Genomic DNA, 24,750 nt, shown 5'->3' with positions numbered 1-24,750 from the left:
CACAACGTCTAGACAAGAAGATATGAAGTTTATGTTCCCTGAGTTTAGATTTATGCATATATTGTGATATTGTCTGAAGGTTTATCTGTTTAACTTCATGCTAGAATGTTATGAGCACAGTGGTTTGGTCTCTGAGGAAAGAGCTGGCAGTTTTAGATATAGGCCCTGTCAGCTCCTGCTTTTCCTTCTGGAGAGTTGAGACCATCATAAATTCTTGGCAGAAAAGAACTGAGTTAGAGATTTATTTTATTATGATGTTGGCCTGTTTAGTTGACCTTCTACCAAGAAAACTGTAGACTTGTTTTCTCGTGATGTTTTGGGTAAGGGTTGTGTGGCTCTAACACTGACAATTAACATCTAACACATAGTTTAGATCTTGGGATTTGTCCAATGTTATCTCTACTTGCTAGGATTAAAATTTTTTTCTTTTGTGGGTGGCAAACGAGGGAGTGAGTGTGTGTGTGTTGGGGTAGGGAATTTAGAAAGGAAAAGGTCAGTGCTGGTATCAGGAGTTGTTTCTTGTCCTCAGTCCATGGGATGGTTTGTGGGTCATGAAGAGCAGAAGTTTTCTTTAAATGGGAGAAGAAAAGGAACTTTTAGAGAACCACATCTGGAAGCCAGGGCTATCATCTTGCAACCCAATGTTTCAGCTCTTTGTAAGGTAATTTTCCGAGGAGATTATAAGTGATGATGGTGAAAGAGATCATCTTGTCTCACTGTGGTGATTTTCCCAGAGGATTTCTGCTGGCTGCCTCAACTTTTATGCTCTGCTTTGTGGACAAGGGAAGCCCTGTGTTCTCCTTCAAAGAGGAATGTGTCTGCTCTTTGCATTTATTTATTTATTTATTTATTTATGTATGTATTTTTCTCTTCCCTTCTTCCCCCCCCGAGTTGTCTGCTCGCTGTGTCCATTTTTTTTGCGTGTTCTTCTTTGTCGGCTTCTGTTGTTGTCAGCAGCATGGGAATCTGTGTTTCTTTTTGTTGTGTCATCTTGTGTGTCACTTCTCCATGTGTACAATGCCGTTCTTGGGCAGGCTGCACTTTCTTTTGCGCTGGGCGGCTCTCCTTACGGGGCACACTCCTTGCGCATGGGGCTCCCCTACGCAGGGGACACCCCTGTGTGGCATGGCACTCCTTGTGCGCATCAGCACAGCACGTGGGCCAGCTCCACACAGGTCCCGGAGGCCTGGGGTTTGAACCACGGACCTCCCATGTGGTAGATGGATGTCCTATCCACTGGGCCAAGTCCGTTTCCCTTCTCTTTGCATTTAGAGCTAATCAAACTCTGCTCTAGTTGGCATTTTAAAAGAATTACCTTGCACCTGCAGGCAATAATAGTGAAGTGGGATACAAAAGATAGATCTGTGGATAATGGTTTTCTAGGAGCTAAGCATGAAGTGATGTTTGAGAATTTAAGAGACTTTAGTGTTTGTGTCAGCTTCACAGTCCCCTCTTGAAGCTTCATAGTTGTGTTAGAGGCTGTGGAAGTAATATCAAAGAGACTGCCCCAGACTGAGAGGCTCAGTACCACCTGAGGAAGTAAATATTCTGATGGGCCAGGGGAACTCTGAAATTTCCTTTCTTGAGTTTTCTTGGACCTAGTCTATTGTCAGATCCACAAGGATGATTCTGCACTCTCTCATTCTGTTGATGGTATAATTCGTTGGAATAGAGGAATGCTCATATTATTCAAAACTCAAATAATTCATGACCGATATTCTATTGCACTGATTAAGAAATGGAGGGTATTATTATATACTAGCTAGAGGTGGCTCTACCATGTGGCAAGAATGTAACAGAATTTATAATTTGATTTGCCTTGGTATCTGTCTGGAAGGCTGGGCTAAGATGTGGTAACAATAAACCACAAAGCTTCAATGCTTTAACACTATAAAGGGATTGTTGCAAAAACTGTAGAAGTTTGGCTGGCCTTTTGTTATATTATGTTAGTGGTTCTTAACAAGTGATCTTTTAGTTTGAATTGAAATTAAAAAAAACATTATTCTTTTGGGGATGAGTTGGTGCAGGTGTGATATATTTATTAAATATCACACAGTGTAGTGTGGAATTAGAAAGGTGTCTATGGTTTTCACCTGATTGGCAAAGGGGTCTGTGGAACAAAAAAGTTTAAAATCCCTGCTCTGTGTTGTAGATATGCAATCTAGATGACATGGCTTCCACATTGCCAAAGCAGGAGAAGAGTGTGATAAAAAGGTTGTGGAAGCTCTTAACTTGCTCAGCCTGGAAGTGGCAAGCATCATTTCAATTCACAATCTATTGACCAAAACTTGCAACATGGTTCCAACCTAACTGGAGGAGAGGCTGGCCAAAGGATGGGCAATAGTCTTTTCCACCTGCTTCATTCTTGATACTCTGAAATTCGATACTTGCAACATTGTGTAGGCAGTTTAACATTGTTTCAATTTTTTAAACATAAAGGTAAAACTTCCATATTACTTTCAGATATGCTTAAAGTACATCTTTGTGCTTAAGTGCTATCATTTTTTAAAAATCCTTTCTGGCTCCCTGAAAAAACAGTAAACTTTTACTTAATTGTTGTGCAACTTGACCAGATCATTTAGCTTATCTAAACCTGATCCTAAATTGAAAAAGGGATAAATCTCCCTCACTCGTGGTTGTGTTGTAAAGGTTAGATTAGAGATTGCATAAAACACTTGATACAGGTAATAGTACATGGCAAGTGGTCAACAATGTGAAGTTTTCTTTGTATTGGTATCGTTGACATCCTAGTGGGAAAAACACTCTACTGGTGACAGTAGTATTTGATCCTTCTGAATTAGTGTTTTACCTGTAATCACCCTTAGAGAGTGTACTTCATGGAAACAAACAATATTCTGGTCAAGTTCTGGAAAAGAAATATCATTATATTCTGTGTGTTCTTCTCTTGATAGGCCAATATGGGGAGTTTCAAAGGTCATGCCCTCCCCGGAAGGTTTTTCCTCATAACGAGTCTTTGGTGGAGTACAAAGAACAATATGAAATATGCCTGCAAACAGTACAAGCAGACTTGCTACCTTGATTCCAAAGCATTATTCCATCGACTAGAAATTTTGGAGGGACTCATTATAATCATTATGTCTTTAACTGGTGAGTGGACTATTTTTGTGCTCTGTTTCCCCCATTTTGGTATTTTTACATGGAAAGTGAAGATCTACTACAAATCAAGAAATACCTAAAGGGAATTGTTTTTCAAATTTTCTTAATATGTATTCTAATTGTAATTTCTATCTAGTATGGTTACAAAAGTGTTCCTTTATGTTTATACAAAGGCCTATTTTTAATGAAATTAGTCATAGTAAATAACTTGCCAATACAGTCTGTGCAAATTTCCTTTAGAATATTGGTTGGAGCCTCCGAAATAATTTTATATAAAATATTCTGATGCCTGAAAGAATAAACTCTATCAGAAAATATTTTGAAAAATGACACCAAAATAATCATGTGGTTATCGGAAAGTTTTTATAATAAATCACTGCAAATAGACATAGAAAGGTGTCAGGACTCAACAAAATCTTGCCTCATGCACTCATCCTTTTTCCTTGGTGCCTAAAATGTAGAGGGAAGTTAGGCCAGATGACTTTCTAAGAATCTTCCATTGCCTATAGTGCTTCTTTGAAAATGTTCTGTGTATTCAGAATCCATTGTAGCTTCCTCTTTAGGAACAGTAAAACTTCCTAGTTTCCCATTGGATGCTTTATTCAGGGGAGTAGGTCTTTGCTATGGCAATCAAATTAGAGACAGCCATTTCCAAAGAGAGAAGCTTCCTTCCCAAATTTTGTAGATAAATAAATGAAGAAAAACAGATAAACAATCCTACCCCCTTCAAAAAACAAAGCAAAACAATACCAGCATCTCTAAGATAGTTTAAGTGTTTATATTGTTCACTAAACCATATGTTATAATCATTTGGGTTTTCTCAATTATCTCTAATTGTGGAAAAGCTGTACTCATTAGGTCTTTTATCCTGAGCCAAACCCAACATCTATTTCATGAAAGCTACCCAAGGAGGTCCTATACAGAAGGAAGTAATCAACCTCTATAGATTTATCTTGTAAATCTAAACTTCTAAATCATTTTCTTTATTCTTAGTCACTAGATTGAAATAGGCACCAGAATTTATATCATCAACTGAGAAGGTCTGAAATAGATGATTGACAAAATTGGTTTATCTTTCACTAAAAATGGTTAACAGAACTAGAGTTTGAATCTCCAAAACAAGCCTAAAGCACCAGTGCTCACATGAGGACATTAGGTGGGAATAAGCAATGGATTAAATCCTCCAGCATCTCCCTGCATTCTAGCTAAGGTGGAGAGGGCTGCTAAAACTTTGATATGGTACTTTCTATCCAGGCTTGGTTGGGGAACAGTTTATTCCTGGAGGGCCTTACTTAACCTTATATGACTATAAGGAAGGCCAATGGAACCAGCTCCTGGAATGGCAACATTGCACCATGTATTTCTTCAATGGGCTCCTTGGCATGTCAAACAGCCTATGTTTCACCATCAGTTCAATTCCTGTCTCTATTACCAGGATAATACTCTCAAATGCCTTATTTGTGGAGGGTAAATATTAATGAGTGTTTTCTTGCACCTTTCATGATTATTGGACATTTGTCTAGCCCTTTACAATAACATACTGTTGGTCTCTTGGGGCAGCCTTGATTGATAGGGCCATGTATCTGGATCATGGTGACATATATTTGGATGCTATAGGCAGGATGCCAAAGTTTTTTCTCTTTGTGTAAATGAAAAGGATGACGATAAAGATGGAATTTGTCTATGGGATTTAAAAAGTTACTGCATAGTGAGAACTTTCCATATCATCTTCTCACACTCATCACAGTCCACTGTAATTCGTTTCTATGTTTGAATCCATTGGATTCAATGGAAGCCTCCATTGAAATGAGGCTTCATCTTATTCACCCCTGTATTCACCTTAGCTCCTGCTCTCCCACCTCCCTCCTGCTTGTTAATGATTCTCCTGCAAGGAAGAGCTTCGAAATAAAGTTAGTTGACAATTTTCTGATGTATTAGAGGAAAGGAAAAAGTTTGGGGAAGGAAAAAGGAGTGTTAGATTTCAAAGTTTCCATTTGAAAGAGGTAGTGATGGCTCCAAAAATGCTAGAGGATTCTACTACTGTGGGAAGCAGAGGTCACCTGACTTTTTGGACAAATGTGTGCATGCAAAATTTTATGGTCATGAGAAAGAAAGAGCAGGGGAGAGGGAGAGGGAGAGGGAAGTGGAGAGAGAGAGAGAGAGAAGAGGAATAAAGCGAGGAACACCAAAATAGAGCATCAGCAGATGGCCCTTGGTTTCATTAAGCTGTTTTTCTCTTATATCAGCTTTTGTCTTGTACAACCATACTCATGACTGGGAATGCTGGATATCTATGTGCACCATCTTCTCATCTTGATCGTCATTGTGGCAGGCCTGCTGGTCTTCATGGAGTTCTTCATGCAGAGCAATATTGTTCTGGAGCTTCTGCTGTCAAGCTTCATGCTGGTTCAGGGGAGCTGGTTCTGGCAAGTGAGTTGGGGCCTCTAGTTAATGTCCCTGGTGTCTCTTCCTATAGGCTTTTCTCTTTGTTAGTGGGGCAGTTTTCTCTAGAACCCAGAAACTGTGGTGAGAACTTGGGACTCTGAGAAGTAACATGTCCTGTGTGGCTCAGTGGCCCTCACAGGGGCATTGACAGAGCAACTGGGAGGAAATTGTGTTTCCTCATCTTCATCACACACCTGAGTGTCTGTTATATTGGAGCTCTGACCTGGTGCTTTTACTTGGAAGCAGTTCTTGATTCTATAGCAGCTTATGACCTAATGTGCACATAGTCAAGAAATATATAAAGGCGGGAATGGGAGGAAAGTAGCATATGTTGAAAAATAACTATGTCGGCCACTATACTGGGCTTTTATGTACACGTAGTTTCCTTTTGTCCTCATGACAACCTGGAAGTTAGGTATTATCACCCCCAATTTAGAGATAAGGAAGATTCAGAGGGATAAAGCTAGTTTTCCTAGATGGCCCAGTAATGGAGAAAGGATTCACGTGTGCATCTGTTTGGCCCTCACATTCCAGGTTCTTTCTGTTTAATCCTGCTGAATCCCTAACCTTGGTATGATGTTGAAAACATGAATTCCATCAGTGAACATATATTTTATGAGGTCTTTAAAGTCAAAATCTAATATACATATCTCGATGGAAAGAATATCTGGGATGGAAAGTGAATGTGGTTTCATAGGGATGATTTCTTTGAAGAGCTTTTTAGTTACCAGAGAGAGAGCAGGGATTTGGGATGATAAGATATTTCCATGGATTTGCATTTTACAAGGCAATGATCAAAAGTACTGGAGAGCTTGTTAGGTCTCCTGCTACAGATGCAGCTGGCAGGCCTGGGCCTTCCTTTGAACCCTGAGCTCCTCTCCAACAGCCACCCATGCTGGGTGGGCTGTCGAAGGTTTTGGGCTTGTCTAAGGTTGCACAGCCTCAGGGTCCTTCACTGTGTCCCTAGCCCAGGCACCAGAGGATCTTGGGCATGTGCTGACTGTAGCAGAACTGCAGGTGGCTGTACCTAAGGGGTCCTTTGCCATTTTTCCTTTCGAAAATGGGCAGAAAGAATTGGCAGCTCCAATCCGCCCCCACTGCCACCATTTTGGACACCATGCAGGGACTTGTTTTGGGGTTCCCACTGACTGTCAGGAAGGAAGTGTGTTTCTCTGACCCCAGCTTGGCAATCCCCTGTCTTTGCCAAGGTGATCCTTCCCACATGACATCCATGGGTGCCTGGAGCCTGCAGGGAAGGGCACACAGGAGATGCAGAGCCAGTGGGGGCCACGGGGTGGACCCAAGAGTCTTCCTGGAAGCAGCTGGTCTAGAGAAGGCCCTGCAGGAGTTCAAACGGAATGGAGGTGGGGAAGTATGACTGTCATGAAGCCAAAGGGAGATTGAAAGAGGCATGAGAAAGAACCTCCTTGATTAGGGACAGTTCCCATTCAGACTACCTGCTACCAACATCGTTACACTTCTGCTGGACCAACTAATCTGCAAATCGAGTACCAAGATGGGAGATTCAGATTGGACTCTTTCTTAAATGTCAAGTCTAAGCTTAAACACTTTGACATTGTGGTTCATCTGATAGACTATGTTCAAATGTGCAAGGGTAAATGGACCGCCCCAAAGCACCCCAGAACAACACTGTTTACATCTATTGGGCCAAAATGCTCTACAGGGCAGCATCTGTGGACTCACCATAAGCAAATACCAGTACCGCCTGGGGACTGACTGCCTTTACCAACAGACTGAAGGATTACTTAGAAGAATATAAATTCTAGGTATAAGTGTTTCTCTTTTTCTAAACTTCTCTCGTACAGAGTGTCTCCAAATGCAGCGATGTAAAAGAGAACCAAAACTTGAGTTACTGCATCCTTGGCATTGTTGTCAAAAACCAACTGACCATACATGTATGGATTTATTTTTGACTTCTGATATATTCTATATCTATGTACCTATCCTAAGACCAATACCACTTTATTTTGATTACTGTCACTTTGTAGTACCTTTTGAAATCAGGAAGTATGAATCTTACGCTCTGGTTCTTTTTCAAGATTGTTATGGTTTTTAGGCTTCCTTGCAATTTCATATGAATTTTAGGATCAGCTTTTCTATTTTTCCATAAATGATTGTTAGAGAAATTAAAAAAGCCAATAATCAAATTTATATTGAAGGGTAAAGTAAGGGGTCCTGAAGAACCAAAAATGTCTCAAAAAATAAGAACAAAGTTGGAGGACTGTCACTTCCCGACTTTAAGGCATAGTATTTGGCTACAGTGGTAAAAATAGCATGGTACTGGCATAAGAATAGACAGATTAACCAATGGAACCAAATAGAGAACACAGAAATTGACCCTCCTATCTACAGTCAAGCAGTTTTGACAAGGCTGTTAAGGCCACCCAGTCAGACCAGAACAATCTATTCAACAAATGGTGCTGGGAGAACTGGATATCCATATCCAAAAGAAAGAAAGGAGACCCCTATCTTGCACCTTATACAAAAATTAACTCAAAATGGATTAAGGAACTAAATATAAAAACAACAGCATTAAAACTCCTAGAAAAAATGTAGGAAAATACCTTCAAGATCTTGTGGTAGTTGGTAGTTTCTTAAGCCTTACACTCAAAGTATGAGCAACAAAATAAAAAATACATTAATGAGACCTCCTTAAAATTCAACACTTTTTCACCTCAAAGGACTTTGCCAAATGGGTGAAAAGGCAACTGAATCAATGGAAGAAAGTATTTGGCAATCACATATCTGGTAAGGGTTTAATATCCATGATATATAAGGGGAACATACTGCTCAACAATAAAAAGATAAAATATCCAATTAAAAAATGGTCAAAAGACTGGAAAAGACAACTGTCCAAAGAAGAAATAGAAATGTCAAAGCAACACATTAAAAAATGTTCAACATCACTTGCAATTAGGGAACTACAAATCAAAAACTGCAGTGAGATATCATTTTACTTTTATTAGATTTGCTGCTATGAAAACATCAGAAAACTGTAAATGTTGGAGAGGATGTGGAGAGATAGGAATACTTATTCACTGTTGGTGTGATGTAGAATGGTGCAGTTGTTTTGGAGAACTGTTTGGCAATTCCTAAGGAGGTTGAATATAGTCTTGCCATGGGGCCTGGCAATAACATTGCTTACTATATACCCAGAAGAACTGAAAGCAGTGACACAGATATCTGCACACTGATGTTCACAGCAGAGTTATTCATGATTGCCAAAAATTGGAAAAACCTAGGTGTCCATTAGCTGATGAATGGATGAAGAAATTTTGTAGTATACACATGATGGAATATTATGCAGCAGCAAGAAGAAATGAAGTCATGAAACATGACAACATGGATGAACCTAGAGGATATTATGTTGATGAATCTCACCAGATACAAAAGGACAAATACTATGTGATTGCTCTGTTATGAACTGAATATATTATGTGAAATATGAATATGGGTAAAATTCCATGTATAATACCATTTTTCTTTGAACTTGAACAAATGTAGGTTAATACTACAAAATGTTAATATCAGAGGAAAAAAAGTCACTTTATACTAAGTGAAGGAGAACAGAGTACTACATATTTTATGGTTTCATTTATATAAAATATAAATTTAAATCAATTTAAAAAGATGAAATTAGATTAGTGGTATGTAGTGCAGAAGAGGGATGCTAAGGAGTGTGGAATCCTTTGTGGGTAATGAAATAGTTTTACAATTTTTGAGATGATATATATACAACGTTGTGGTTATAATAAAAGCCATTGATTATACACTTTGGATAGATCATATGGTATGTGGAATATATATCATTAAAACTGCTTAATAGACAAATAATTATGAAAGAATAGGTAGAAAAAGCAGCTATTTACCACAGGGGAAAGAAAGAGATTGAGAGATGAGGAATTTTCTTGTTTTTTTGTCTGCTTTGTGTCTATTATTATTGTTACTGAAATAATGAAAATGCTTTAATAATGATTGATTTGATGAACACACAACTATGTGATTATATCAAATACCCTTAATTATACACTGGGTAAATTGTATGCTTTATCAGTACGTGTCAATACAACGGATTTGTTTAAAAAATGACTGTTAGAATTTTTATCAAGATTGCATTGAATCTGTAGATCACTTTGGGTATAATTGCCATCGTATCAACAGTAAGTTTCCAATGCATGAACACAGGATGACTTTCTATTTATCTAAGTCTTTGTAAACTTCTTTCAAAAATATTTTGTAGTTTCAGTGTGCAAGTCTTACACCTGCTTAGTTAAATTTGTTTATACTTTAATGTACTTTAATATTCATACTTTGAATTTTTACCTTTAAACAGCCTTTTAAATTATTTTGAGAAATACGACTTGGTGTATACTGTCCATATTACTAAAACAGGCAGCAAAACTTGATATTTTTATCTGTGGTGTCTTGTATAATAGGAGTATTACATGCCACTAATATTCAAACCAAGCATTTTAAAGTGTACCACCTTTGGGTTGTGTCTGGTGATTCTAATGCAGTCTTTTTAAAAAAATTAATTTAATATATATTTAATTTTTTAAAAGATACTCAGATTATATAAATGTTACATAAAAATATAGGAGATTCCCATGTGCTCAGCTCCATACCCCGCCCATATTTTCTTTTGTTAGTATGGTACATATATATATGCACACCAATATTTTAGTATGGCATTATTCACTATTGCCAAAAGTTGGAAACAACCCAAATATCCATCAACAGATGAATATATAAACAAAATGTGATATAGTCATGCAATGGAATATTACTCATCTGTAAGAGGGAATGTAGTGTTAGCACATGAGATAATTTGGATGAATCTTGACGACCTTATGTTGAGTGAAGCAAGCCAGACACTGAAGGAAAAATAATACATGATCTCACTGATAAGAATTAAGCAAATTGAGCATTCACGGAGCTGAACTCTGGGGATTTGTGAGTATTAGTTGAAACTACATCATTGGGGATGTTCTTTTGGACAATATGGCACGAGAGGTATACTGGCTTTGGGTGCAGATATGGAGGACATGTAGGACAAGGCGCACTTGCGGCATGCCTCTAGTTAGTGAATGTTCATCTTGTCATAATGGGTTTTATCAGTGGGTTGAGACCCACAATAATGAGCAGGAAGGCATTGGACTCCCATCCTGGGGAGCCCTGCTATGTTCTTAAATAAGGGTGTGGGAGTCTCCCAGGAGCATAAGTAGTGCCTAATAGGGGAGAACAGGCCACGATGTCAAACCCTCAATGTTGTTGCAAGTAACTATGAATCTTGCTCTTTAAGGTGTGAAACTTGATGTTTGCTGTGGGTCCTGAGGGGACAGGGAGGAAGGAATAGAATAGTTGGAGAGTGGGACATTTTGGGGGCAATGGAATTGTACTACATGATCTTGCAATGATGGATTCAGGCCATGTTAAATTTCATCAAAATCTATAAAAAGGTGTGGTCCAAAATGTAAACCACAATGTAAGTCATTGGCCATGGTTACTAACAATGTTTCGGTATTTGTACCTCGATTGTAACAAATGTACCATCCACATGTAAAATTTTATTAATAGGGGGAAGGGGAAAAGGGGAGGATGTTGGGTGTATGGGAATCCCCTATTTTCTGTATGTGACTTTTCTGTAAACTAAAACTTCTTTAAAGACAAAATGAAAATAATAAGACACTGGGAGAATAAATGGAAGAAAATGTCACTGTACATGCAAGACAACAGATCTTACAATGATGAAAGACAATCTCAAACATTTTTTAAAAAAGATTTTTTCATTATTTTTTATTATTCCAATTTTTAAAAATTTCTTGTGCTTCATTTCTTATTTTTAAAAAACTAATGCATGCTTTTTAATTCAAATTACAGATAGGTTTTGTACTGTATCCCCTCAATGGAGTGAGATCAGAGGGACCATGACAACATGATGTTTATCACCATCTGCTTTTGCTGGCATTATGCAGTCACACTTTTCATTGTTGGAGTGAATTACGTCTTTGTTACCTGGTAAGTTAGTGAGTGTTTTTCATGGGAGTTCCATTTATTAGTATATATTATCATCAGTACTCAGTAGTGTTTATATTAAAATTGAAAGGGGATTTCATTTCTTAGCATCCAACAAGTCAGGTTAACAAAGCAGAAAATTATCTGCTATACAGAAATTCCCATTAAAAAGGATAATACTGATTTAAGGTAGAAGTAGCTCAGTAGTATCTCTATAGTGATTCTGACTTTCCACACAAACTTCTCTATCTCCATATCTTTGCATTTGCTCTTTTCTCCTCTTGAACGCTCCTCCACACATCTCCAGTAAGACCTCTATTTGTCCATTTGTACATTCTTCAGTTATACGTTTCCCAACCATGGTGTCATTTTTTTTTTTACCAACCTTTTTGTTTCACATTAAATTTTGAGTACCTGATTAACTTGATATTTGCTCTAATATTTCTGAAAAATAACAGTCAATTGAGCATTACATATTTCCACAAGAACCCTGATAACAATGCTACACAGGACACTGAGGAATAATATAAGTGACAAGCATACAGATTTCTAGCTTTGCCACTTTGTGTAACTTTGGGCAAATTACTTATCCATATTAAGTCTAAGGTTTATCATTTGTAAAATAGGGATAAAATAGTGCCTAAATGAGATTGTGCATTTTTGAGTACTTAGGACATAATAAGGCTCAATAAATTTCATTGTTATTATTATTATGTATCAAAAATGAATGGGGTTTAGACCTTGCCCTAGAAGAACATATTGTTCTATTGGGAGAGACAGACAATTTAAATACAGTGCAAAACTGAATTATATATCTGTATGTGATTACAGGGAAATTTTATTTTGTATATATGTTAGTAAAATAAAAATAGAAAAAAACTTCCAACCCAGAAAAAGAAAAAGGACATTATTGAAACAACTGAAAATCTTGGAATATGGACTGTACACATTCTATCAATGTTTAATTTCTTGAACTTCTCAGGAACTGATCCATTGAACTGTTACACATAAGAAGAGCATGATGGATGCCACCTACTCTCAAATGTTTCGATGATAGATAGATAGATAGATAATAGAAAAAATGCTATAATAAATGTAAAATGCTAAAGGATGGTAAATCTAGATGTCTTGATGAGGGAGTATAGTGGAGTTCTAGTTATTTTTATTGTTTTTGCAACATTCCTGTAAGTTTTAAGTTATTTCAGGACAAAAAGTTAAAGAAATACAGTGTAATACATGTAGCCCAGAGATGCATAACCACAATTGAAAATTGAGCTACAGCTTGAAGAATGTGCAGGAATAGAATGGTGTGAGCTCAGTTCCTCTTTCTAAGGTTGCTAATGCCTAATCACAATTGGCTTGGCTGTTAGCAATTAATAGCACATGATCTCTCAGACCTAAGTGCTGATAAAAATGGTCTAAATACAGTGTTCAATATGGTGGCCATTAGCTATGTCTGACTCATGAGCACTTGAAATGTGGCTATTGCCACATTAGTTTTAAATAATTTAAAGAACCACATGTGGTTAGGGGTTACAGTTTTGGATAGCTCACATCTAGCATGTTTCTCCAGATTCCTAACATGCAATATGTACTTCTAGGTCCGGAGGGGTATCAGCCTCTGTTGGAACCATCTTTCCATTCTTCCATCTAGATGTGGGCTCCAGGTCACCCTCCCTTCCCAACCCTCTGGGCACTCTTTGTGGCTTCACTACTGATACAGCTTTTGTGTTGGCTGTCTGAGTGAGGAAGACATTTCCTTATAAAATTCCTGATTATCTCTTCTAGGCATCAGGTCAACCTGCATTGATTGTTTCAGAGGTCTAAGTGCCTTTGGGTGTTGGAAATTCTACCACCTCAGTGACTTGTCTCTGTCAGTCCTATCCTTTCCCTGAAAGTACATATACTGGCTGGTTGTTAAGGCTGGCTCTATCACTGAGTGAAACATGGCTTTCTGTGGTTCTAGGCTGACATCTGGGCCTCATCTCCTTAGAGGTTGAGAAGTCTTCAAGAACAATGCCAGTATTCAAGGTGCCTCTCTTCCTCATGACAGCCCTTGTCCAGAGCAAAAAGAAGACTATTGTCTCTTCCTGTTTCAAAAGCCTCCAGACCCTTAGTGAACCTCTAATCTACTTGCAGTTCTCTGGAAACCATAAACTCCACTGATATTATTCAGTCTTCCATTCCATCTCCAACTTCTGCTCCACACCATATTCTAAAACTTTTGAACATGCAGCTCCCATTATCTCGAATCCACAATAAATGTACATATCTTCAACAATACCTCCTTTGATTACTCCACCCCTTGCTCATTTCCCTTTTCAGTTTTCTCAGCACTTCATGTCTACTATTCATTAATAATTGTAATCTATCTTGTGATATTAACTGTTAGCTCATATGTGTTAGTGTTTTTGCTAGGTAGAATGTGTCTTCTCGGGTACAACACACTTGTCTTATAATTTCATCATTCTCACATGTCTCGGCATACTTCCAAACATACAGTAAGCACTCAATAAACACCTATTTGTTATTTTAATATATCCTTATTTCAGTGTTATTACAGTTTAGGTTTATTAGTTTGGAAATCATGTTTTAAATGTTTTTCATTTTTGTTCTTAAATTGCTTCTGTAGAGATAATATTATACCAAGAGTGTAATGTCCTGACAAATATTAATAAAAACCTCAGAAAGAGTTTAATAATCCAGTATTGCCTTTCAGTGATATCACATAACAAGCTAATTAAATCCTATAAGAATAATGAGCCTTAAAAAAGTGTTCAGCTAATGGATTTTTGGATCATTACCTCAGAATTTGTCTCACACTACACAGAAGATCACCACAGAAGTTAAACTGGGTTATGGAACTATTGTCTCCTCCCCACCAAATCTCTGAAAAATGAAGCTATACTTCCCAGTTTTCCAGAATAATGGTTCAAAAATTGTCTCAATCCCATGGCTGATCCTGATTATAAGAGCTCATAGGTGATTACTGAGTGTTTGGGAATCTTATTACATGTTTTACTGTATTTCAAATTTAAACAACCACTACTGCTGTACAGGACTACTTCAGAAGTCTCTATCTACGGGTAGGAAATATCACCCATTTTCAGATTGTTTTTAAAGACAATGATTCATGTAAACCATTTTAAAGAACAAAATAGAGATGCCCAAATTCCAGGCTTGTGATAGTTTCCTGGAAGTACATTCAGCTCTTCTCTTTCCTGTATTAATTGAGAAGAAGAAATGGGAGCAGAAGCCTAGGCTCAGTCTGATTATATTTCATTGGACTTGCATCACTCCAGTACCTATGAATTGTTTGTGCTTCCTCTTTTTTTTTAAATTTCTCTCCCCTCCCCCCTCCCACCCTCCCAGTTGTCTGCTCTCTGTGTCCATTCGCTGTGTGTTCTTCTGTGACTGCTTCTATCCTTATCAGTGGTACCGGGAATCTGGGTTTCTTTTTGTTGCGTCATCTTGTTGTGTCAGCTTTCCGTGATGTTTGGTGCCATTCCTGGGCAGGCTGCACTTTCTTTAGTGCTGGACGGCTCTCCTTCTGGGGCGCACTCCTTGCGCATGGGGCTTCCTTACATGGGGGACACCCTGCATGGCAGGGCACTCCTTGCGCGCATCAGCACTGTGCATGGGCCAGCTCCACACGTGTCTAGGAGGCCTGGGGTTTGAACCATGGACCTTCCATGTGATAGGCAGATGCCCTATCCATTAGGCCAAGTCTGCTTCCCTTGTCCTTCCTCTTTATTACTCTACTCCTCAGTCTGCCACCAGAGGCCTCTGTGCATGCAAATGAACCTAGAGGTATAGGCGGTAGACAGATCCAGGTAAAGGGTCTGCAATGTCCCAGCCTGGTGGCTGTAACAGCACATGTAACCCAAAGAGGAGCAATGAGAAACAGGAGAATCCAAAAGAGGAGGAATGAGAAAAATTAAAAGGAAAATTTTAATTACTTAATTTTCATTAAAGAAGTTGTAGATTTAGAGAACTATCATGCAAAATATACTCAGTTCCCATATACCTGCCCCATTTAAATACTTCACATTATTGTGGTGCCTTTGTTACAATTGATGTGAGAATATTATAATTGTACTATTAACTAGATTCCATAGTTTACATTAGGGTTCATTGTTTGTGTTGTACAATCCTATGGTTGCTTTTAAAAAATTTTTATTATAGCAACATATATACTACCTAAACTTTTCCCTTTTAACCACTTTCAGATATATTCAGCTGTATTAATTACATTCACAATGTTGTGTCACTATCACCAACAGGTATTACCAAAACTTTTCAGTCACTCCAAACAGAAACTAAGCAGCCATATTCTTGTTTTATTTTTCACAAGGGTTATGGGAAGTGAAATTAATCAATAAATTAATTGATTCATTTCTTTAGCATGTATTTTCCACTGTGTTACTTTAAAAATGGATGCAAACACAGCCCTGGTCTTTAGATTATTTAAGCCTATTAGCTCCTTGCTGAGAACAGTTGCTTGAAGGTTTGAGAACATTGAGAGTAAAATCAACAACCAATTAAAAAACAAGGCAAATGATTTAGAGAGGTTTTCCTCGGCGCTTGACAAGTCAACATGCTGTCCATCCTGCTCAGATGTTTATTTGAGGTGTCAGTGCTGAGTTTAAAGTGACTGAAGACTTTGCCTCTATGAATAGTTGAGAGACGTGAACTCCTGTCAGATGGCTCCAGTGGTCCAATGATTTATGAAATGTGTGTTGAGCTGCTAATATGTACCAGGCATTATTCAATACTCTGGGGTAATAAATAAAATGAAGCCCTTTCTCTTATGAAGCTTATATTTTAGTCGGATCCAGACTACAAATAAAGGGATTACATACTGGTAGGGGGATACCAGACCTCATTGTAAGAGGAGAAAAGGCAGAAAATCAGTGTGAAGATGTTGGTAGGCTGGCAACGTTTTACAGAAAGGAAAAAGAAACCTTATTTTGATGATTTGTTTTATAAAATTTGTTTGCATATTCACATACATATCTGGAAGATGACCATGTTTTATTGATCTGGGCACTGTACAATTTCTTTACGAAATTCATGCACAGGAAAAGATTTCCTAGTTTTTGTTACATGTTTTTTTTTCTCATTGAGGGAAGTGGAGAACCTGGTGAAATTCTACCAATAAGAAACTTCATAACATCTAGTGTCAAAAAAAAAAAATCTGATTTCTCAAACCTAGAGAATCTCCTTAACTCTGAGAATATTCACAAGAATACCTTCTTTGAACTTTTTAATTCATCATGAACAGAACCACCAATGCACTTGCAGAAAGTTTCCCCCCTGAAGCGGCAATTAGGGGCTAAAATCCAGCCCAACCTCACATGGGCTTTTAGTGAGCTACCCACACTGGGGAAGGAATTAACTTCAGGTACTTCCTTTAAAAGGAAGTTCTCAGCTAGGTACCACCCTGATTTAGAAGCCCAACTGAGCTTTATTTCGTCTAGGCCTGTCAGATGAATGCTGTGATTTTTTTGTTTCCCACTGCCCAGAGATTATCATGTTTACTTTAGAAATCATCAGTATTATGAATAAATGAGGCATCCAATTAAACAATCACATAAAACATTCAAAAGACATATTGCATGTATTCATCGGCACTCTGCTTGATTCCACAGAAACTTTCAGGCAGCTCAAAAGACAAATAAAAGTGATTTTCCTTTTTGGGTTGCCTCATTTGCCTAGATAATTTGGAGTTTGTTTTATAGAAGCATTTTGTTCTGGGATTTTAATTTAAAAGTCATCTAATAAGAGATGCTCTTTCATTCCCCTCAGGTGGGTTAAATCTAAACTTAAGAGGTTTTGCTCCTCAGAAGTTGGACTCCTGAAAAATGCTGAACAAGAACGGGAATCGGAAGAAGAGATGTGATTTTGATGGGCATCTTGTCTTTCTAGATGAATCTTTTATTTTGCATTGTATTTGTCCATGGTTTTATTTTGTTTTGTGGATGACCTTGAGCTTAGCATTTATATTTCCAATTTTGCTGAAATATTTGAATTTAAGTATTTTATTTTTAGATTTTTAAGTTTGATTTTGGTGATTAGTTCATTTTGCATGCTGGTGATGGAATATAAGGGCCTGGAAGGACTCTCCCAAAATCATCTGATATTTGATGTCCACACAATGAGAAATATTAATTTTATTTGCCTTAAACATATGCTCAAGTTTCCTGGGCTTGTTACCATTTGTAACTTGTTAAACATGGAATTATACTTATCTCGCTGCTGTGATCAGAAATAAATGAATGCAATCACCTTGGTTCAAAACCTCAAAACTTTGTTTTTGTTAATCAATTACACCCCGCCCTAACACGATGAAGAACAAGCTACATGAAATTCTTCATTTTGAGGCCCTATTCTCTGTTCCATGTGAGTTCTCCCCTGGGAAGTAGGCCAGAAGTCCTCCTGAGTTGTGTAATCTTTCAGAGAACAAGAAAAGTATTGCTACCTTAAATGTGACTATTTGCAACAGAAGGGCCCACCCAATCTGGCACCACAAAGGAAAAACACATCTCTCAGTAAGAAGGTGATTTATTGCGAGTGCACAAGCAAGGAACCGGGGGAATCTTCCTCAAACCAGTTCAAAGTGAAAATGGAAGTTTGGGTTTTGTTAGGCAAAGGGAAAGAGATAGGGGAGAAGAAAAACAAGTGAAAAAAAGTGATGCCAGGGGTGTTGTGAGGAGGGTACCTACAAATTCTCAAGCACATAAACATGGTTTTGTTTTCAGTGGCTAATAAACCAATATTTAGATATTTTTGCCACAACCTCTCAAGGATATCAAGCAAGCTTTTTGTCTCTGAAAAACGATACAGGTTTACTGGGTCATAAAGTGTCCCTGAAACCATTCTGTCTGGTTTTGCTTTGAGACATTATCTTATTCCTGTAAGCAAAACTGAGAAGGTCTGGTTAATATTCTTTAGGAAACTAAGCGTAAAGAGTAAATTTCTAAAATTAGATTAATAGAAAACCAGTTTAATTAGTGTATCAGAATTTTCAGAGCTGCTTCTGTGAAGAAATTTTAATAAGCACATTTCTAGCTATCAATATCATAAATAATGGGCTCTCCGGGACACATGGTTGCAAATTCATGTGAGACTGAGAAAGTAGAGCTGTGATATTATCTATAAAGTGTAAAAAGCCACTTAGCAATGCCACCCTGCCATTTTCTCTGCAAAAATAGTTAAGGTTAATTCAATTGAATGTCAGAGCCCCCAGTGTAGAGTCAGGAAACCTAGTTTCTAATTGTACTTCTGCTGTAACCAGCCTTGAGAATTTTAGTAATCACCTTCCCATTTTCTCTGAAGGGAATTGAATTAGAAAAATTTTGGGTCCCTTTCTAGCTGTCACATTTTATGAGTCTAGAATTGTTGAGGTGAAATTGAAACATGTAGACAGCTAATTTATTACACTGATAATCTCCACAGTCAGTCTCTCCTATGGGAGAAAAAGGAAGAAGTCGAGAAATCCTTGCATGATGCTCCAATCATTGAGCAAAAGAGGCTGCCTTGTGGGCAAGAGGAGATGAAAATGTGAGGTATTTAATCCAAAAGGCTCCTTGGCTTTCCAGAAGCACTGCCAAATCCAGACAAAACCCCAATCTGGTATATAACACAGCAACACTACAGAGAGAGGTGAGTGGATTCTTTAGCACAAGAATTGAACACATTCATTTTGTTACATAGGTTTGAAAAGAACAGATGTGTGTGGCAGAGGTTTATCTTGAATGATGCAAGAAACAAAAACAGGGCATTTCTGGGATTTTAAAATATCCACACAGTATGGTCCTCATGTGAGCCTGGTGGTCTCCACAGGTGTCTTCATACCTCATATTTTCTATTTCAGCAAGTTTCTATGACTTTGGTGTATTGGGATTACAAAGGAATGAACCATCAGTTGCACTCCCTTGATAATGGAATTGCTGGTGTCTCAGCCAGAGCAGAGACTCCAGGAATAATTAGCATGAACCAGATTAATGTGGGAAGTTTGAAGCTGTTATGTGCATTCTAGCAGTCCTTATGAGATGGTAGAAATGTCTACTCCTCTGGTCTTCGCACACAGAGAATTTAAGGGAAATGAAATCTGGTAAGTTCCCATGTTCTCAGGGGTGGAACATGTGATTCAGGTCTAAGTCTACAACTTGGGCTGTGTCTCTGGTCCCTGAATTGAGTAACAAATCTAAACACAATTATTGAAAATTTATGGTTATGTTGTTGGAATGTTTTTGTATTTGGCATTTTTATGGAATGCCATTCGATATTAGAAACCATGTGCTTGAACTAAAATGGGAGAGAATGACAATTTTTTTACTCTGCTGAAAGCACTCTCTGGTGAGTGTTCACATAGGACATGCCTATCTTCCTGTTTTTTGCTCCTTCAGAATTTCTGTCCCTGCAGCTCTTGCCATTACCTCCTCGTCATCAATTTTGCAATCGTGTTCTTTCCAATTCTCTGAGCATCCATCCAAAAGGTCAGCCAGAATCTATGAATAAGAATACAGATATAACTGCAGCCATTCCTTCTTCCAAAAAACATGAACAACAAGATGCACTGCTCCAATTTCTACCCACTGGGAGGATTTCCCTTTATTACTATCTTTCAGGGATGCCCCAGAAAGTGGCTGTACTGCTGTAGCTATTCACTTTTGGGTGGTACCTGTATGTCATTGTATTAGTCAGGGTTCTGTAGGGAAACTGAATCAATAGGAGATATCTGTCAATAGTATGCAATATTATAAAAGTCTCTCATGTGAACATGGGGTTGCACAAGTCTATGTTCCACATGCAGGCTGCAAATCAGGGACTCCAATGAAAGTGCAATGAAGGTCCTTGATGAATTTCCAGGAGACGTTGGCAGCTCAAAGAGCAGCTGGGAAATTTTCTCTGAATGCTGAAATCACGTCCCTTTTTAAGGCATTCGAGTGATTGGATAAAGCGTCCTTCATTGCTGACAGCAATCTCCCTCGTTGGTGTAGATGTATGTAATCAGCTTTGATGCAATAAAGTCACTGGAGACTAATGTCCTTGTATTACAGTTAACCCACTGCTTGCTTGACCAAACAACTGGGCACAATTACCTGGCTGAGTTGACACATTAGCCTAACCATCACAGTCCAACCCTTGTCACCTCAGCAACCATAGACATTTCCTTAAAACACACTTAGTCTCTAAGTAAAAACAATAACAGACATGCATCATGCATACATATACATACACATATACATGTACATATACATTCCTGCCTAACAATGTTCAACTGTCCTATGTACAACTGGAAACACATTAATTCCCTACAGAATGGAGTGCAAGTCCTTGGGTAATATTGACTCTTAATCTTGACATTCTTAAATATTATGACATGAAACTAATGCAACTTGTTATATGATAAGGAAAAAAGTTGGAAAAGAAATTCATTTTGTGGACATATGCAATCAAACTCATAAAGAAACAAGGAAGAAAGATTCATGACCATTACAGTCTTCATTTCTGTAAATGGTCACATGGTCAAAGTTCATATTTATCACTATCTTTTTCCACTACCCATTCCATGTTCTCATTAGCCTCAGCAAGAACTTGAGCTGGTTGTGGTTCTTTGCCTGGTGGAGTGACCTAAAATTTCATTCCTAAAGATTCTGGGCCATAGTTACTCCTGCTTGGATTGGGTTGTTGCAATTTTCCATTGACTTTAATCAAAAGGCATTGCATGGGATCAAAAGACATGCTAGGGATCTCCCATATATTCCAGGCAAACTCTTCTTTACCCTCATTATGTATGTAGATGCAGTCCTATTTCCCCTTGATAGTGAGGATCAATCACCCCAGGCAGAACTTTAATTCCTTCTTCCACAGTGTGTCAGGGAAAATCAGACCTCTCAACTCAGACATGCTAGGATATATTATGGTCCATGTTTCAGCCAGCCACCCAAACAAGCTGTTAGAGCTCTTTCTAACCCCTTGAGCAACAATTTCGAATCAAGAATTTCTGCTTAGTGGGCTCATATCAATAAATACAGCTTGTTCCAACTTTATATCCCTTCCACCCTATCCCATACTCTTAGTAACCATTCCCACACATATTCCCCTGATTTCTGTCTATATAAGTTGGAGAACTCATGCAGTTCTTTGAGATTATACCATATTTCCTCACTGGTCATAGTTTGTATTTCACCTTTGAGGGCTAGTTGTGATTTTAGTCTAATAACAGGTCTCAAAGACAAGAGGGGTAGTGGGTGTTGGTAGGGAGAAGGATTAGAAATGTCTTACAAGCTACTGACCACAGGGCATTCCATTGCATTTTCTTCTAATGAGACAGGATTAATCTCTTCAGGCAGGGGTTGGAGGGCAGATTCCTCAAGGCAGACTGGAGGCTAGACACTACCTGCTGGAGTTTGGCTGGTACCTGCCTCAGGGCTGGGAGGAGATCCAGACTCCCTGGGGCAGGCCAGAGGCTGAGCTTTGCAGGCTTCAATTTGGCTGGTACCCACCTCAGGGCTAGAAGGAGGTCCATACTCTGTAGGGCAGGCTGGGGACTGGGTAACACAAGGTTGACAAGGTGTGGTCTCCACAGGGCAGCCCATCACAGGTTAATCTGCTAAAGTCTCAGCAGAATTTAGGGATCCAATGTCCCCTCCAATATTATCATCATCCCATATATGTCTCCATCCCAGTCCTCTGGGTTCCACTCCTTTCCAGTCAATACCTTTACTTTAATGGCAGAAATCCTGAGAGGTTATGATTTTAGTTTCCTTTGTAACTCTACTACTCATACAATGAGAGTCTGAGTTTGGATTTCAGATATTTCAAGCCTGTGGCTACAGGAGACAAGATTTTCTTTCAGAGCACACATAAAAACTTTCACACCATTCATGCGGTGTTTAAGTTTCAAAATTGAAGGCTTAACTCATCTCTTTCTTTTGTAACTGTATCCAGAGTATCTAGGAGGAGCCAGCCAACATCATTATAACTTTCAATTCCACAAACCTCTGTTAAGGTGTTGAAAACACTCTCAAATACGCCCGTGCTTCTTATAAGCATGGAAGTAGGGAAATCAGTGATATTTTGTGTATCTTTATCGCCAACTTGTGCAATGTCCTGTTAACTGTCTCTTCATTATTGGAAAGGGAGTCATTAGTATCCTTGAGTCCAATTAGAGTAGAGAGGCAATTGCAAAACTCCCAGAACCACCTCAGACATCCCATGTTTAAGACTCTATTCCTCAAGAACCACTCCCCTTACCAAGCTGTATTAGTCAGTGTTCTCTAGAGAAACAGAACCAACAGGAGACGTAAGAGTCTCTCACATGACCATGGGAATGCACAAGTCCAGGTTACACAGGCAGGCTGCAAACCAGGGCCTCCACTGAAAGTCCAAAAAATGTCCATGATGAGTTTCCAGGAGACATTGGCTGTCCAAAGAAGAGCTGGGAAATTCTCTCTGAATGCTGAAATCACTTTCCCTTTTACAGCATTCAGCTGATTGGATAAAGCATCACTCATTGCTGATGGCAATCTCCCTGACTGATGTAGATATAATCAACTATCTATGCAGTAAAGTCACTGGTGACTAAAGTCCATAAATGTCCTTGCATTACAGTTAGCCTAGTGCTTGCCTTAAGCAAACAACTGGGCACAACTACCTGACCTATACATTAGCAAAACCACCACAATTATGTAAAATTTTCTGTAAACTAGTCCCAAGTTTTCTTTTCCTCAGTCAGCCTATCGTAGAAATCTCCCCTGAGGCCGTAAGAAGTGAGCTGGAAAAGAAAAAGTGAAATAGACCTGTTGCTAAGCTTTCTCTTGTTCTGATTCCCAATCAAATCTCAAAACTTTTTGGGTAACTCAGTAAATGGGCCAGATGAACACACTCAAATGAGGAATATATTGTCTCCAAAATATGAAGAATCCAAATAGCCATTGTGCCCCTTTTTTGGTTGAAGGAAGGGCCAGGTGCAACAGCTTATCCTTTAGCTGATACGGGACATTTTGACATACCCCACTCCAATGGACACCTAGATATTTCACTAAGGTGAAAGGGCCCTAAATTTTTGTTGGATATATCTCTCACTCTCTGACATGCAAATGACTTACAAATAAGTCTAGAGTAGTTGATAACTCTTGCTCTCTAGGTCCAATCAGCATGTGCCATTAATATAATGATCCAAAGTGATCTCTTGTGGAAGGGAAAGGTGATTAAGGTCCCTGCAGACTGGAGCATGATGTTCCCTTGGGGTGAGAGACTTAAGGTGTCTTGCTGGCCTTGTGAGCTGAGCAAATTTTTTCTGCTGGTCTTTACTAATAGGTATCAAGAGAAACATTTGCCAGATCCATAGTTGCATACAAGGTACCAGGGAATGTACTGCTTTGCTCAAGCAATGATACCACAACTGGAACAGCAGTTGCAATCGGAGTCACCTCCTGGTTAAGTTTACAGTAATCCACTCTTGTCCTCTAAGAACCACTTGTTTTCTGCACAGCCCAAATAGAAAAGTTGAATGGGGATGTGGTGGGAATCACCAACAATTTATCCTTCAAGTCTTTGATGAAAGCACTAATCTCTGCCATCTTCTAGGAATATAATTTTTCTTTTTTCTTGTCATTTTGCTAATAGAGGCAGTTCTGGTATCTTCCTCTTTCTCTTTCCTACCATAATAGTCCTCACTCCATAATTTAGGGAAAAAAAGTGGAAACTCTACCAGTTGTTGTTTCAGTCTTTTCTAATTATGCATTATGGACCTGAGGAAATAACCACATAATGGGTCTCAGGACTCACTGCACCCACTGGGCTATAAGAGGAACCTGAGCTAAAACTCTATTGATCACCTGACCTGCATAAGCGACACTGACTGGTGGACCAAAGAGATGGTTTGGGTCAGTGAAGTTTTGGAGTTAAAGTCAGTACAGAGACAGTGTCTAGTATTCCCTGAAATGTCTAATCATTTCCTTTTCTCCAATAAAAGTCACCTTGGAAAAAGCCTGCAGGTCTTTTTGGGGGAAGGCTGGGAGGAAGACAAACAGTATAAATTTTTAGCAGTGTAACTGGCCCCCAAGAGGACCTGTTTTACTCCTCCTTCAAGCAGCTCTGGTTCTGTAAACTGTCTTAAGTCTGGGAATTGACTGAGGG

The 24,750-nt window shown here is 38.6% G+C and overlaps 1 pseudogene; it reads left to right on the top strand.

Moving 5' to 3' along the window:
* The first annotated feature begins 2,918 nt into the window (after positions 1-2,918).
* On the top strand, positions 2,919-17,500 carry LOC101440594 (transmembrane protein 45A-like; annotated as a pseudogene).
* Positions 17,501-24,750: the final 7,250 nt, after the last annotated feature.

This window comes from Dasypus novemcinctus, chromosome 4, assembly GCF_030445035.2.
Source record: "Dasypus novemcinctus isolate mDasNov1 chromosome 4, mDasNov1.1.hap2, whole genome shotgun sequence".
Lineage (NCBI taxonomy): Eukaryota > Metazoa > Chordata > Mammalia > Cingulata > Dasypodidae > Dasypus > Dasypus novemcinctus.
The sequence above is the reverse complement of the archived record's forward strand: the minus strand, read 5'-3'. Positions and strand labels throughout refer to the sequence as shown.